Source organism: Falco peregrinus, chromosome 2 (assembly GCF_023634155.1).
Source record: "Falco peregrinus isolate bFalPer1 chromosome 2, bFalPer1.pri, whole genome shotgun sequence".
Classification (NCBI taxonomy): domain Eukaryota; kingdom Metazoa; phylum Chordata; class Aves; order Falconiformes; family Falconidae; genus Falco; species Falco peregrinus.
The window spans coordinates 123,873,717-123,888,273 of record NC_073722.1 but is presented as its reverse complement, the minus strand read 5'-3'; the positions used below and the strand labels follow the sequence as shown (position 1 = coordinate 123,888,273).

The 14,557-nt window shown below is 40.5% G+C and overlaps 1 protein-coding gene across 3 annotated transcripts in view; it reads right to left on the bottom strand.

Moving 5' to 3' along the window:
- Positions 1–14,557, bottom strand: part of CEP112 (centrosomal protein 112) — a 171,813-nt gene that overhangs the window by 47,162 nt on the left and 110,094 nt on the right. The window lies entirely within an intron of this gene.

Here is a 14,557-nt window from a genome sequence, read left to right as displayed (position 1 = left end):
TAATAATAAAAAAGTAGATTCAATTTAACTTCAGGACACAACTGCGATTTCTTTGCATTTCTTGCAAAGTGCCACAGTATTGTACTGATAGCCCAGCTGCAAAACGCTGTCCTCAGATGAACTGCTAAGCGCTCGCGCGTTCTTGGCTCTAAAATTTGAGGACAGGTGTCTAAGAAAAATATTTTCTTAGGGGGACAGAATATTATGAAACCGGGTCCTGAAGCAAATTTAAGCTGATTAAATTTTCAAAACCTATCTGACCTCGTGTTCAAATCTTTGATCTGTCGCCCTTGGTTTTACGGCACAGCACCCAGCACACGCGCGCTCCTTCAGCTGCCTGTGTGCCAGCGGGTGTTTTGGGGGACCACAGGAGCCTCCAGACCCTGCTTGGATCCAGCTGCAAGACTGAGACTCCATTTCTGCAAACACCAGGGATTTCAGTCAAGCAAACAGTCTCATTGATTTTACTGGACTCTAAATTTAGGAGCTTCAAGTTGCAGAGAGTGCTTGTGAATCACCACCGAGCGCGAGGGCTCCGATCGCCTTATACAATCCAGGCAGTTACGCACAGTGCAGCTTAATATAAGTATATTACAGCCAGTTAAAAATAATCTTGACGTTTACACGATACTGCAATTTAAGATCTTGAAAACCTTCCAAGATTATGAATTTTAAATATTAAATTTTAATTTTAATAAAAAATTAAATTTTAAAATTCCAAGATTATGAAACATACAGAGGTGTCTATTTCATCTGTTCGTTAGTACTAAGAAACGTACCAAAAACATTAATTGAAACCAATTATCAAGTTTGTGCATACTTTGTGAGAACACATGTTTTGGTCATTTTTTCTTATAAATAATGGCGCTACATACTGGCACATCCAAGAATGCTAGAGCAGCAGACAAATTAAAATTCCTCTTCTACATTGATCATTTGAATTGTGCCACATACACCACAAGGGCATACCGTGGGGCTGCGTAAATACAAAGCGGGCAGTAACACAGCAGCAGCGGTGCCAGGCATGCTGCATTGCTCTTTGTACTCAGGCTGACCCATGTTAACACTCTTTCCACTGTACTGTCGTCTAGTTTCAGATTACGTTTTACCACCCCTGCATATCATAAAGTGACTGAAGCTGCCAGTTTATCTTTAGGGGAAAAAAAGTGAAAAATAAATTACAGTAATAGTATAAATTACTGTTACTCCCAGAAAGGGAGCGATACTAGCCAGCAAGGCACTGCAAAGAAGATCACATTACAGCTGCTCTCACTCAACTTGCCTGGGGTAAAAGTCTTCATCTTTCATAGAAGCAGCTTTATAACCTCCTGAACCCATAGAATAAATCCCAATAAATAATAAAAAAACCACTCATAACTTCCATAAACAAATTAGAACTTGTTTATTCACACTGAGTAGGACCAGGATGACCTCTGATAGATGTGACAGAGGCGATCCAAAAGAAAGATATGCTGAATTTCAGCATTTCATTCCTAACTGAAGGCAGAAAAAGTATATCCTACCGGTTTATTTAAAGGCAATTATAAAATCTTATTTTATAAATGGCTTTAAAAAATTCCCATTAGCAAAATGTTTACAAGTCGTCTCCCAGTCATCGACGAACCACAAATTCTCACATTTCCTTGCCGTCCCAAACACCCTCAACTGAGAGGTCTGATTTTTGGAAGTACTGAGCTACCAAAACTTCCACTGGAGGTGGCAAACACACATTTAGGCCGGCTCTAGCTGTCCAAAAGTGGCGATCTCGACCTTGTGGCACTAAAAGCTACAGTCACCCGCTGATTTCAAGCTTTTCTCTCCAGGTCTGTAACACCTCGCAGGTCTGGCATCGTCACGGCTGCGCACGTAGCACCAGTGGAGCTCTGCAGAAGGCAGCTTCTACATGTTATAGCACACTGGAAAGATCTGAAAAAGGTCTAATTCATGGTGATGTGTGGCAACACTCTTTTCCGTTGTTGCCTTTTACTGCAGAAATAGAAAATTTCTCCCTTTTGAAAACCTACAACTAAACTAACGTAATACCTCTGAACTAGAGGCTGTCGCTGTGCAGCCTAGGGAGGAGAAACCTGCCTCCCAGGGGCACATACAGCATCGTGGCACACAAAAAAATACCTTTTTACTTTTTTATTTTTAAGGAACAACTTACAGCAAAGTAAATACGCGTAGCTGTGTACAGCGAGCATCGCAGCGAGTCTCTATGACACCTCTCTTCACCAAGGAGAAGGCTCACACCGGCACAGTGCTCACAAGCAGCTGCCTGGGCTCCTTCTTTTCTAAGAGGCTGCTCGTCTCACACATTGTACAAAGCCAAAGCCGCTTCTGTATTATTTTAAGGGCATTCCCTCCCTTTCAGGTTACATGCTCTTTCAGAAACATAATGAATAAGAAGCTAACTAGAAGGTGAATGCTCGGAGGGTCAGCCAGTATTCATTAAAGTCTAACTCTTTTTTTATAGCAATGGGCAGCGCTGCAAATATAGTTAATGGTCTTAAACTAGTTTTCCGTGTGTGAGAGGTAGCTGGTGAAATTCACACTTAGCAAAAGCTTGTCAGAAATATCAATTGTAATATCCATTTTTATAATGAAAAGGTTTAAATTGGGTAAGCCATAGAGGAATTCCACTGATTCAAAAATTAACTTCTGTTTAGTTTCACACAGTTAATACATATTTTAGCTAAAATTATCTGATTATGACAATTTTACGTGCAGTTATTTTATATTGCATGAGGACTTTTGCATTAAAAAGATTACGTCCTTGTTACAGTTAATTGGCTTTAAAAACCAACTATAATTCTACAAGCCTTAAAGCATCATATTGTGGTTGCTGAGTAAAATGGCAATGACTTAAACAAAACATTTCACATAAAAATTAAAAATGGTATTAGCACTGCAGATGTGGGATCTGAATTAATAGATGCTATTCTAACACCACTTGATTTTCATTTTTTCCTTTCATGAAATGGAACAGCATTACTAAGAATAGAAGAGCCAAGGATCTATGATGGGACCACAACGCAAAAGCATACCACATCCTACCCTATTTATAAAGTCATTACGTTTTTTTTTTTACTAATTAAATTTTTAAATAAACTTAAAAAAAGACTTTTTAAGGTGTAAGATGTATTAGAGGGGACTTCTAGGTCCAGTTGATGGAACACGTGCCCTGAACAGCCCTGGGGGCTCTCACCGCTACGACCACATCTTGGTGTCACGAGTAGCTCCAGCTGCACGATGGAGTTGGCAGGCACAGGGACAACTTCATCCCCCATCAACATCCATGAAGGTGTTTAGGATGTCTTGAATGTTTATCAAAAATGCAGCTGTTAAGAATTTTCTGGAACAGTATGGATTTGTCCACAGGGACATGGTTTAGCGGTGGATTGGCGATGTTAGGTTTACAGTTGGACTTGATCTTAACTTTTCCCAACCTAAATGATTTGCTATCTTCCAGTTTTGGAAGGGTGATTTTGGGATGGTAAGTGAGACTTCAATTAATGCTACAAAACTAATGGGAAAATGAATTCCTGCAACCCAAATGCGGATAGATCTGTAAGAGTTAAGGATCATTGTGAAATGCTGTTCATCTCTATATGAATTACAGTTTTGTGACAGATTCCACAGTGTTTCAATTTGATTTCAATCTCCCCAACACATAAATAAAAAAACCGTCACAAACATAAATCTCAAACCACCAGGTTATCTCTCTCTCCACCCATATTCTCTAATAGAAAAGCAGATTTAAAGAAACTTGTTTAGGGCACTAGCTATGAAAGAATCATTTTCAAAATGCCTGCAACTAGCTAAATGATGGCCATACATAAGTTGATCCTCCATAATTAGTTAGATAAAAGTGTAAGCAAAGTAAAAAAAAAAAGAGGAAAAAAAAAAAAGGGAAAAAATCAAAGGGTGGGGGAAGGAGAAGAAAGAAAACTTGCTCCAGGGAAGAAGCAACTGTTCTCTGATGTGCAGCAAAGAATTTAACATCAAAGAACTAATGTAAATGGGGCCCATTTACCTTAAAAAACAACACACCACACCACATTCTGGAATATTTCTATTTAAGTTTGACAGCATTATGCTTTGTACGAAAATTCAAGATTGTGTAATTTGACAGATGTCAAAAGAAAATGACCTTCAGAATGGCTAACTGTAGCAATTTTTGTTACCAAGTATGTTAAACCACTCTGTACAGTATCTGTTTAAACTTCAGAGATTACCAGATCACCTTTTAAGTTCATCTGATTGTACACAAAAATTTCATTTCCACCTCAAAGCCTGAAACGTGGGTTTTCCTTATGTGCCTCTAATACCACCAGTGGGTGACTTCCTACGCCACTACTCTTCTTTGTACTGCTCTCCCTGCCAGCCAGCCACCAAATGGAAAGCTGAACCTCTGCCTAACAGTGAAAATAGCAAACCAGCTCAAGCATGTCATTTGAGCCACCCAAAAACTATTAAAAATAGTTGAATATCCAAAATGATGTTAACAGAATAATTAGTCAAGTACCAAATGACTTCAAGGGCTTTGAAAATGAATGATAGAAATCCCCAAATCCTATTAGTATTCTGTTTTATATTACACTTTTGTAGGTCTATAAATCTTTTTCTTTTTTAAAATTTTTTAAAAAATATATCTTTAGAACCCTCTCATTCATGTGCTAAGTACTTTTCATTGGGGAAAAAAACCAAGAATGAATAGAAATGAATTTGACACTCCACCTGTATGGAGAATTCCTCTTCTGCAGGCCACTGCAGTTCTGTGCTAATGGGGGCTCACTGAAAAACTGCTCGTGCAATTTGTGCCTTAGGAAAATTCCGACTTCCAGTCTTTTCATTTAAATCGACGGTGCGTTTCTAATCATTCTGAAATGATGTAGAGAAATTAAGTACCAAAATTTGACTCTTCCAAAAATTCTTCTACCGGACTCCAACTTCACGGTGTCTGATACCAAAGTTATACCGTCCTTACACCAGTATGCAATTACTAGCTTCACCTAAAGGGATTTATCAAGCATCTAAATATTTCCCAGCATCGCCAATACAGATTTCTATTCAACGTTGCAGCGAGCCAGGCCCTTATTTAAAACAAACTGCATGATTTGGCCTAAAATACAAGCCCTGGATACAAGACAAGGTTTTAAAACTAGATGAATAGTCTAAGTTTGCCACGTGAGGTCGTTTGATACATTAACTATACTTTATACAAGGTAGTACCGACGCATGCATCAGGCATTTAAAGCACCGACAGTGAATTACAGTTTAATGTGAGGATGGACTACGACATTTTGCCAAAACAGTGCGGAGGCAGGTGGCTTTCACATTATAGCACGATTCCTTCTTTTGCTCAACACTCAAATAAGATGAACCGAGTAAACCCAGTGAAGATGTTGAGACTGCGACACTCCCCATTTTTGGGTACTGAAGCCTAGTTTTCCCGCGGCTCCGTGCCTAAATCTGGTACGGCACAAATACATGTCTGGATTACCATCGTCAATATTTCCTGGTTTTATTCTGTTCTGTCCAACTAAATTAAGACTGTTATTTACAGTGGGTTTAAGACGTTCTATCAAAAGGGGCGGTGTTTTCTTTTGCAGAGCCTTAACAAATACAACATGCACCCAACGGGAACTGTTTGAGCTTTTACAAGCTGCCTTTATTCATCAGAAATACCGGGCACCTCTGCTGCACAGGCACCTCGCTTGCTCATGTGCACTCCGTCTCTCTCTCCCACTCCAAGATAAAGGAGTTTACAGAACTGCTTGTATCACTCAGGCCCAGATGTTTCTGGTACCCAAACAGCTAAACACCCAGTAAAGTCACGGAGGGATAGGCTGCTAAACATCTTTGAAGATGCAAGCCAAAGCTGAAGTTTCCTCCGCAAACAGAAGGCAACAGTACCGAGATGTGACGCTGATCCGTGATTTGACTCAGTTAAAGACTACTTAACATGAAACGGGAGATTTCTGAGATCTATGCCCTTCATCATTATATATCAGCTGAGTTTACACGCCTCGATTTTTGCCAAGGAGAGGCTATAAGGCTCTTGAAAGGACTACAAAAGGATGAAAATGCCATTTGTATTTTTTAGATTCTCGATTGCTGTTTTAAGTTGAATTTTGCGGCAATAACAAGCAAGTGTTAGGAAGACGATGACTAGAAAAAAATGCTACATATGTATCATTTTGAGATACAACCTCTTTTTGTTAAATAGAAGGAAAACTGGAAACAAAAGGACAGGCTCGGTATTACTCAGTTAACTTGTATTACTAACTTACATCATTCGATGAGAGCCCAACAAAAGTTAAGCTTCTCCAGTTGGAAAGACAAACACTGAAAATACAACAAAATCCCCTAACAAATCTATGATCTGAAGCAATCACTGTTCCTTAGCAAGATTATGCTGGATTACTGTTTGTAGTTTTAAATACAACAAAGCTTCCCCAAAAGGACGACGACTTCACGGAGCCAGAAAGCATTACTGTACCGATGAGTAACTGTGCGCAAGTCCAGCAAAGTCCCAATTAAAAAGAGAATGGAATATATTGCTCAATCATGAAAGCAATTAAAAACATAAATAAGACATTGCAAGACTCTTAACATTCCCAATGTTTAATTATTTATCCATTCTCCATCCTGCAGCTGTAGGTCAGAATTAACTCCTCTGAAATAAAATACAGGAGAACTCTTTTGGGGATTTGTACCTTATTCATTTTCGAGCAAACACTCAAATTCATTTCAAATTCACACAAGAACTGCAACAGTTTCACCTAAATCAGATTTTCTACAAGTTAAACACCCCTCCTACACTCAGATGTGATTGTGAAACTACTTTGATCTCTGTTCCCAAATTTATTACTCTGTGTAATCCATGACAAAATATAATGTGATTTACTGTATCTCTATATGACAGCCCAGCAGCTGACAGAACTTAATAATTTAGCATAAGAAAAAAACCTTCTGGCACCAAAATATACAAATCATAATTGAGGCACTTTAGTATCACATTACAATGAAGCATATGCAGACTGATCATAAGAACTTCAAAACAATTAGAATTCTTTCTCACTCATTTAATGAAGGTGGGTTTTACTCCGTGACATGTTCTGCAGCTGTAAGCAAGTCGTTTTGGAACACTTTTGTTTCTTCACATTAAAGACTCTGAAGGACTAACAACACCGTTTTGCCCCTTCCCTATTTCCCAAACACTCCTTTTCCCCTCCAAAAAGCAGAAGGAAAAAAAAAAGCCACCTGCAGCTTTTCTCTATTATAAAGATATGAAGAAAGAGCAAGTAAGTGTAAACAACGTCTTCAAATTGTGCCAGAATTTAAATATGCAATAAAGATGGTTTATATTAGTTTTGTCTTGATAACTGAGCATTTTTTCTAAAGAAAGCTACATTAAAAAACTGCAATATCCAAATACTGACCTAAGTGGGGACGTGATGGACATGTTCCATGGGGCAGCTTTTGCTTTGGCTTGTGCTGTCTCTTGGGTTTGGGGGACTTGAGAGTAAGGGATGCACTACCCCCAGGAACTTTCAAGAAAAGTAAGAACATGGAGCTCATGGCATGGGATGCAGAAGAAATTTCCATTTAGTACTTACTAATTCCAGGTAACAAACACCAGTTACTGTTGTTTGTATAAACACCACCATGAACGAGACCCAGTGAAATCAGCAGCGACCACCACAGGTACTGGGATCCAGTAATGGGGCATCGGTTGTCAGATCTGTCCTCTCACTCCTGGCTAGGCACCCAGACCAGATGGTATTCATTCAATAATTCTGAAAGAATCTAAGAATGAATTGGCAGAGTTGTTTAAAAAAAAATAAATAAAAAATCTCACATTACCATCAGCCACCGTACTGGAAAATAGCCAATGTTATTCCTAATGTTACAGTGTACCCTGGGATGTAAAGATAAGTGAAACTGGTAAATTGGAGAAGTATGTACATGCAACCAGCCTCCACCAAGACAGGTAGTATTGTGAAGGAAAAAAAAAAGACAGAACGAGGTAATGATTCAATTTGGCTTTTGAAAATATTAAATAAAGTTAAAATAAGCAATTGTGTATTACAAGATAAAGTTGGTGTGTTACAGTTTGTTTGGACAGTACAGTAGACAGAGTAGCTCAGGAAACCACTGAAAAAAATAATTAGAACTGTTGTTCTGCCACTGGAAAAGCCTCCTGCGCTTTATTCCCAGGAAAAGTAAGACTGAACCATCAGTGGTACCAAACCCACCAGGTACACCACCCCTAGGCAGGCTCCTGGGCCACCGAGCCCACTGTCCTCTCCAGCCGCCACGGCAGGGACCGCATAAACCTGCCCCCCGCATTGCCCCCACACCAGGCTGCGCCTCAGGGAAGTCAGAGGTTAAATCCCTGTGTATCCCCATCGGTGACTGGTTACCATCATGCTGCTCATAAAGCTGTTCAATCCTTTTCTGACCCTGTTGATGATACCTGCCGTCACAACACCACGGAAATCCCTCGGAGGAGCTCACCGTCTGTCGGTCAGAGAAAACCCTTCCTCCACCAGCCTTCAATCAATCTCTTATTTGTTGCCAGCAACTACGCCCAAGTTCTTGGGTGGTGAGTAACGACTCCACGTTCCCCTTACCCACCACCTCCACGGCTCTGTGAGTCTTGACCTTCTGAAGCTGCCCCAAAGCCTACAGCCTGCAAGCCACAGAGCATCTGAAGTGCCCTGGTGTGGCGGGGCGGGAGCAGGGGTCTGACACCGACTCAAGAAAGAAACGGGAGACAGAGAAGACAAAAAAACCCACCTGCAAATACTTCTTAGACAGATACCTTAGATTAATGTCAGTTAATTAAGAAAACCTCCAAAACACCAAAAAACCCCACCAAAGTTCTCAAACTACTAACCAACTATAATTGATACAATGAGTGAATAAAGCGTGCTGAAAGACAGGCCACGTGACACAGCTCTAATTTTAATTATATCAGTCCTTGCCCTGCTGAAAAGTATCTTTTTAATTCCACATTTTGTCATAATTTAGCATCTAGCTAAATAATGCTTCTTGTCTGGTTCTCATTTCTTAACAGTATTGCATCAGTCATTTTACTTTTTAACCCTACGGTGTTATTTGTGAATCCAAATAACACGGTGCTCGATCTCTTCTCCAAACATTTATGAAGGTGGTAAAAAGTAAACCTCACGCTCACGGGCACCTATTTTATTTCCACAGCGACAGTTACACCAACTCTTCTTGGTTACCTCTGGAGCCAGATTAATAAATACAACTGATGGGCAGAAATCATACCTGTTGTCTTCTGCTTTGTTTTTCTGAGGGTTTTTTGGTTTGTTTGTTTTCTTTCAAAGGAGGTAGAAGCAGAGTAATTTTGTGTGAATAACTGAGACCATTGCTTTGAAACATCTCCAGCAAGGAGAGTGCCATAAATGCCGTTTAGTCTCATCCGATTGAAATATCCCTGAGATTATTCTGCCATATTTTTGTTCATGTTTGGCTCTGTTGGTTGAAGACTCTTCCAAATGGCTCCCCTAAGGGATGATGCAATTCCTGTGACCACATTCCTGGTCCACTATCATCTTTCTTTTCCTTTGGAGGAATAAGAAGCAGTGCAAAAGGGACACACGAGAGAGGAGAGGGGTTTCCCTCCCCTCATCTGTGAGCAAAATCTTGTTGCAAGATTTGCTGTGAAGGTACTATTAAAGGCAGATTAAATAATCTGCACTCCTTGTGCTAACATACACCAACTTTGCTATAGAAATTTTTATCTTTTTTGAAAAACTTTTCTTTTTTCTTGATCTTCTAGGCTTTTGGCAGACTTTCCCCAACAAAGCCAACATACTGTGTTCATTTTGATTAATATTAGTTGGTGAATCACTAACACTGTGTCAGAATGTTCAAGAACCAAATCTACGTAAATGTACACAGAGTTTATGAAACAAAACCAAAAATATTGCTACTCTGGAACAGAGAGATAGCATCATAGACAACAGTTCTCAGATTATAATGACAAAGATTCAGAGATGCAGGAAACATCCAACTCTTCTGGGTAAGAATTAGAGATTTCAGATTATTCACAGCTAAGGCCTAGGGAAAAGAATCTACGTAATAGACTCAAGCAAACATTTAAAAATTTTAGTCTGAAAAAATACCACATATACAACAACTGGTAGAGATCCTGAATGCATTCAGCAAGGAGAAAAACATAGGTCTACATTATAATTAGATACCAATTTAATGATATCATTATACTTGGGAAGAATACATGTCCACATTTTATGGCTGAATTATTTGCCCCCATGTAAATAACCAGGGTATCGCTGCAACGAGTGTGAAAATAGTTCATGTGGATGCTCACATAAACAAAGCTCCCCGTACTATGGCTATCACTGTTCCAGTTAATGAAGTGAAAGGTGTCACTCAGATCAAAGACTTCATTATGCTAAGAAGTCTAAGCAGGTACCCACAGAACTGCTGCAGAGATGGTCCAGTTCCCAGAAGGTGTCAGATACAAAGATGGAACCATTTTTGGTAGTTAATGAAACGTAGAGTTGGCAGAGAAGAGCAAGGGCTGGAGCGCCAGTATCCAACAATGTAAGCTAATGGAAAGCATGCAGCGCTTGTTCTTTATGAGCAGTAACTGCTTAGGGGAAACTCAATACTTTTAATAGAGTATCTCTTGGATTATCTCTTTAATCTCTGAAGATGTCATATTCTTTCCCTTCATCTTCTATTTCTTTGCCAGTGGTGAACAGCATGACATCATCTGTATAAGTACTGACAATAGCGCCAAAACAGATATTGTGAATCAAAGAGATTCCTACATCTGCCGTGTGAAAATATGCCCAACGAGCATCTCCAACTGGACTGCATCCTAGGGCTGTACTTGCGAGTTAATTAATCCAGCATCACAAAGCTTGATGTTAAAGGAAGGACTGAAATGTTCACTGGGGCACATCATCAGTACTTTAGTTGCAACTGAATGCAAGTAGGAGTTGCTCAAAAATTAAGCATCTAATTGTAGGACATTGTCTGCAGATTATCGAAAAAGGGTCTGTTACAAAAACATGGTATTACAACACAACTGTCAAACAGTTATTCTTAATTAGGGAAGCGGTACTCACACAGTGACCTTAACTTCTAATTCCCCAGGCATTTCAGTTTCATGTGGACTTCCCACCAGATGTGGGTGGAGTGACTGTAAGAGGTATAGACTAGAAAACATTGAAAATGTCAAATTTTATTTAAAATAACTGAAATCTCAGAGTACAACTAACTGCTACATAATTAAAATCTACCAAGCATGATTTGCATGGCGCTGGCCAGGTTGCATGTCATCTTGGAGTCTGTCTCTCAGAGCAAAGCATTTCAGAAATACTGAAATCAGAAGAATTGTATTCCAGAAACTAAAGTGTTTGACGCTTTTTTTTTTTTTTTTTGACTACAGCTTCACCCTGTAATCAAATATCACGTGTGTTCAGCACAGTCAATACACAAAAATGTAAATTACTTCTCCACAAGAAAAGCAACAGTGAAAAAGAATTAGATGTTCCTGGAATCTGCACAAAGATTTAACAGGATGAGTCAAAATACCTATTTAAATATAGAAAAGTAGTCAATAAAACCCTAAATGTTGAAAAATATTGGGGGGGGGGGGGAGGGGAAGAAAACCCACTTTTTTCTCCCACTCCAATTTACTCATGTGTGCTGCTCAAAGAGAGCATTTTTATGAGATATTTGTAGTGTTCCAAAGCTGCTTCCTTTGAGCATTGTTAGCATGTCTGCTGATCTGCTCGGGTCATGCTTTCCGAACGCTCATTTGCTTTGCCAAGAAAATACCACAGATGAACATTACAAACAGTTGCGTTAGCCAAGCTTCACATCTGCACGCACTTAGAAATGCAGTTCATCTCTCGCTTTTAGCGATTTCTGGCAAACCTGAAAATGCCTATAAGCTTTGTAGAGTCCATTACACCTGGCTGATTAGCGTTCGTGCCCTAAGTGCTGCTGCTGCAACCTATAACCCACCTGTCTCCCTGCTGAAATTAGTCATTAGTGGAGCCTAACCACAGTACTAGGTATTCTCTAGTATGTTTATTTCTTAAACAGTTTATATTTCATCATAATGAGGTATGACTTCAAATAAAGCCAAATAAAACCACCGTCTCATCAGAAAATGCTATAAACCACTCCATATAATGAAATGCAAGCAAATTAGATTTAAACTTTAGAAGTAAATCAAAATGATTACGATTGAATACAAGTGTTCTTCTGAAACAATATATGAGATTCCTCAACAAATAGACAAGAAATAAACTGGAGATATTCTCAAGTCATTTGTATGTTAGGGACAGATAACAGATATTATGAAAGTACTGAAGTGAGACTTCAGTTAAACGCCAAAGAAAGTGGGGTTTAACTGAAAATAATACCTGCAACAGGGAGGGTCACTGAAAAATTACAGACTTTTTTGATTTTGTGGTGGTTTTACCTTGGCTGGAGGCCAGGTTCCCACCAAAGCTGCTCTATCACTCCTCTGCTCAGCTGGACAGGGGAGAGAAAACAGAATGAGATAAGTTATAGAGGGCTGAGATAAGGACAGGGAGACCACTCACCAATTAATGTCACAGGCAAAACTGACCTGACTCGGGGAAATTAGTTTAATTTATTACCAGGAGAATGAGAAATAAACCCAAATCTTAAAAACACCATCCTCCCACTTCTCCCTTACTCACCGCCTTAACTTTGCTCCTGATTTCTCTCCCTCCGCCCTGCCAGCAGCACAGGGGACGGGCATGGGGCTGTGGTCAGCTCATCACACGTTGCCCCTGCTGCCCCCTCCTCCGCAGGGACAGGGCTCCTGAGCCAGCCTGGGGTCCCTCCCATGGGAGACAGTCCTCCATGAACTTCTCTCCAGTCCTTCCATGGGCTGCTGCCCTTCAGGAGCAGCCTGCGCCAGCAGGGTCCCCACAGGGGCACCAGCCCTGCCAGCAAACCTGCTCCAGCGCGAGCTGCCCACGGGGTCACCACCTCCTTCGGGCATCCCCCTGCCCCACCATGGGCTTCATCATGGGCTGCTGGGGACTGTCGGCCCTGGCGCCTGGAGCCCGCCCTGCCCTGCCCCGGTGCCTGCAGGGCTGCTGCTCTCACGGACTCACTCCTCTCCTTGGCTGAAGTTGCCCTTGCCCCACTGTCCCACCCCTCCCCTGTGAACCTGTCACCCCCGTGGCCGATGGGCTTGGCTGTGGCCAGCACCGGGTCCCTCTTGGAGCCAGCAGGCACAGGGGAAACTTCTGGCAGCTCCTCACAGAAGCCACCCCTGCAGACCCCCCTATGAAAACCTTGCCATGCAAACCCAACGCACCTTTGTTATTATTTCCACAACAGCAGATGCCGTGTTTATTTTTCTATAGTGCAGGTTACGTGGTGCCATTTGGCAACCTGTTAAATATTTTCCCACTTATCATTCCCTAGCAACCGGGAGATGCAATATCTGTCAAAAGATATTTGCTTTTAGAATCACAGGTTCAAAAACATTCTCGTACTATGCTCATTGAGCAACTTCCTAGCATTGCACGCTGTAATCACTAACAAAATGAATGAAATATTGCAATAAACAACGTACCATCTTTAAAGTTGAGATTTTTAAGCAACAAAAAATGAAAGACCTTGGTAAATTATGTGGCCCTAAATATTGAAAAGCTGTCTACGAATACCAACAAATATTTAAATGTCCAGCATGCTGGCAATGAAAACTGTTCCTCTGCCCCCTGCTCTCCTCCTTGCCATCCACACTGTGGCAGGGCTATGGGGAGGGCAATGCCATATGAATCCTGTATCTCCTTCTACCCCATGTTTACTTCAATTTTTCTTTTCACTTAAGCGTTTGTCATTTCTTTTGTATTTCATCATGCTCACGTGAACGACAGTCCACAATTACACCGAGCAAGCCACGCAGAAATCAGTATTACTCACAACACAGACCACAGAGGAATGAGATCCTTCACTTGGGAATGGACTAACCTCCTGAAAATCTGGACAGTCAGATGTTCCATGCCTGAACAGTGACATTCAGCTTCCCTTTGGATTTTTAAGCAATCTTTACAGACTTGGCAGAAAAAAATTATCAAATTAGAGGACAAATTTTGCTCCCATATTGTCCTAAATTTCAAGGTAACAAGATTTGCTAGAAAAATAAAAAGACCTTTAAAACCAAGTTTCAAAACTCATGCTGCAATTAAGATGCTTTTTTCTAACCCCCCACTTGGATAAAATCTCCTTCATCAAAGTTCTGCAGCCTTTAATAGGATCAAGATTCAAACCAAGTTAGCCGAAACTGTAACTTGTGAGCTTTAAATGGAGTTTGCCCTCTAAGCTACTTTAACTTTTGGACTTTGTGGCCAATTTCCACAGCTCTACATTTGGAAGACAGAGACGAAGCAGAATGTTAAATGGTTTGGGTTTTTTTGAAGGTAATGCAAGGTATTTTCACATGTCTGTGAAAGACTTTCCAACAGAGATACTTTTTTTTTCCTCCCTCCTA